Source organism: Hipposideros armiger, unplaced genomic scaffold (assembly GCF_001890085.2).
Source record: "Hipposideros armiger isolate ML-2016 unplaced genomic scaffold, ASM189008v1 scaffold_40, whole genome shotgun sequence".
Lineage (NCBI taxonomy): Eukaryota > Metazoa > Chordata > Mammalia > Chiroptera > Hipposideridae > Hipposideros > Hipposideros armiger.
Genome location: NW_017731390.1, coordinates 4,544,590 through 4,547,351, shown reverse-complemented (window position 1 = coordinate 4,547,351; position 2,762 = coordinate 4,544,590). Strand labels below are relative to the sequence as shown.

At 38.5% G+C, this 2,762-nt stretch overlaps 1 protein-coding gene across 3 annotated transcripts in view; it reads left to right on the top strand.

Annotated features, from left to right (window-relative positions):
* The window catches only part of IKZF3 (IKAROS family zinc finger 3), a 78,918-nt gene that overhangs the window by 57,602 nt on the left and 18,554 nt on the right, over positions 1 to 2,762 (top strand). The window lies entirely within an intron of this gene.

Genomic DNA, 2,762 nt, shown 5'->3' with positions numbered 1-2,762 from the left:
AAAAATGACAGCAACTTGTCTGTTCCCCTTCCCCCAATTCCCCAGCACTGTTCCCATCCCCCCAATTCCCCAATAAAAAAATAAATAAATAAATGATGGGAGGGACGAAGAGGGTAAATGTAACCAAAAATATGATGACCGAAGGAGCCTAGGCTTCGGATGGAGAGCACACAATAGAGCATACAGATGTCTTGTTATAAAGTTGGACACCTGAAATTTATATAATGTTATTAACCAATGTTACCCCAATAAATTTAATAATAAATAGAGGAAAAAAATGAAACTGGTACAGGGGGCTGAAGGTGAGTCAGGGAAGGCTTTAACTAGGTGACATTTTAACAGGCTTAAAGGAGTGCGAAGAGAGCCCTACAGATAACTAGGAAGTAGCAAGTGCAAAGGCCCTGGGGCTTGAGTTTGAAGGAGTATAAATAGTCCTGTGTGGCTAAAACAGAGTGAGTAATGGGACATGAGGCCAAAGAGGAAATGGGACACCAGATCTTATCAGACCTTGAGGGCCATTGTAAAGACTTTGGCTTTTACTCTGAGTGAAATTGAAAATCTTCAGAGGGTTTTGAACTGAGAGATGACATGACTGGGCTTCTCATTTGAAAAGAATCACTCTACTTGCTATTGAGAATAGATGATATTTGGGGCAAGACTGGAAATTGGAGAGTCTGGTTAGGAGGCCATTGCAATAATTCAAGCAAGAGAAAATTGTGTCTTGGTAGTGATAGGGGTGGTGAGAGGTGTTCTAATTCTCTATATTTTAAGGTAGCACCAAAAGGATTTCCTAACAGATTGATGTGGGATGTGATGAAGAATGTAGTTACCATTAACTGAAATGGCAAAGATTGAGGGTAGAGCAGCTTGAGAAGTGGCTAGGGCAGAGTTGATTAAAATTATAAGGGGGCCGGCCGAGTGGCTCAGTTGGTTAAGAGCTCGCTCAAGAGTTTGAGCTCTGAGCAACAGCGGTTCGATGCCAGCCCGAGCTGAGCAGCCGCTAAGCTACCAATAGGTAGCAGGATGGCTCAGCTAAAAAAAAAAAAAAAAAATTATAAGGATTTTATTTGCGCAAGGCCCAAAAATCATATACCTGTCTACTCATATGATATATTGTGATGCTTTTGTTTGGCTTTGGGAATTTCATATTTTATTCATTGTTTTAATTAAATGCCTAGTGGCAATTGGTTGAAACACTAGATGTCTTTCCATATGTCAATTGTGGTTTTATTTCCTTTTCGTTCTTCAGTCAAACGGCCTGAAACATTTCTGTGTTGCATCTCTGCAGCTGTCCTTTGTCCCATCCTAGTGACCATCAGCCCGGTTCTGCAGTTTGGCTTGTCTGACATTTTTATTTGGTCTCTTGCACCAGTTGTTTATTTAGAGTAGGTACAAGTCCTCATGAGATGTGGCATTTTACAACAGCAGTTGAATAGTTTGAACATTCTAAAGCAGAAAGATTACAAAAATGTAACAGAAATAATGTGAAACTTGGGGAAAATGGAGTGGAAAACATGAATAGTTTAATTGCACCCGTTTGAGTGAGAGGAAACTTTTGTTGTAGATAAAGCCTATTTTATGGTGTTAGGAGCTGGCCAACTGAATTCTGTTGGTTTGCACTGCTTCTGCTTTTTATCCTGATGGCATCTTTGGTTTTATCAAGGAGTTGGATTTCCTCCTTATTTCTAAAGAGAAATGTTTACCTCTTTCAAAAAAGAAAAGAAAAAAAACCACCCAGAACTTGGGTTTTGACATCTTAGGCGACATACTTCAGGTTAGTCAGGCAATACCTGGGCCCCTTTACTTGTAGTTCCATATTTCACAGACAATAGACAAAGCTCTTACTGTGAGAAATGCCCAATTTAGTAATATCTATTCTATTCTAAGTAGAATCATTAATATTTAAAGCTAGAAGGATTACAGAGAGCATCTAATCTTACCTCATTTTAGAGGTGAGGAAATTGGGACATCAAAAATTCAGTGACTTACTTTAAAATCACTAGAACATTCATTGTTTTCATGATTAGCTATATTTTTCCTTTCCTTTCAAAAATGTATGGAGAGATAATTCACATACCATAAAATTCACCTGTTTAAAGTGAACAATTTAGAAGTTTTTAATATATTCACAAAGTGATACAACCATCACTACTATCTAATTCCATATCATTTTTGTCACCCCCAAAAGAAACCCTGTCCCCCCCATTAGCAGTCACTCCCCATAATCCCTCTCTCCAGCCCCTGTCAACCACTGATCTACTTTTTGCCTCTATGAATTTGCCTATTCAGAATAGTTCATTTAAATAGAATCATACAATATGTGGCCTTTAATGTCTGGCTTCCTTCACTTAGCATAAAGTTTTCAGGATTCATCATGTTGTAGCATGTGTCAGCACTTCATTCCTTTTTATGGCCAAATAATATTCCATTCTCTAGATTTTTCATGTTTTATCCATGCATCAGTTAATGGACATTTGGGTTTTTTCTACTTTTTCCACTTTGGGGAAATATGGCTTGATTAGCTATATATATATATTTTTTTTTGAAGGAAGCTTGCCTGTGATAAAGTTAACTTACTTTTTTTTTAAAGATTTTTTTTTTAATTGGGAAATTGGGGGGATGGGAACAGAGCTGGGGAATTGGGGGAAGGGGAACAGACAAGTTGCTGTCGGTTTGTTCTTCAGTCTAGTTGTGGAGGACGTTGCTTCACTGGCCCAAGTTGGCACCATCATTGCGCTCTTCCCAGGTGAGGCAGATCAGTC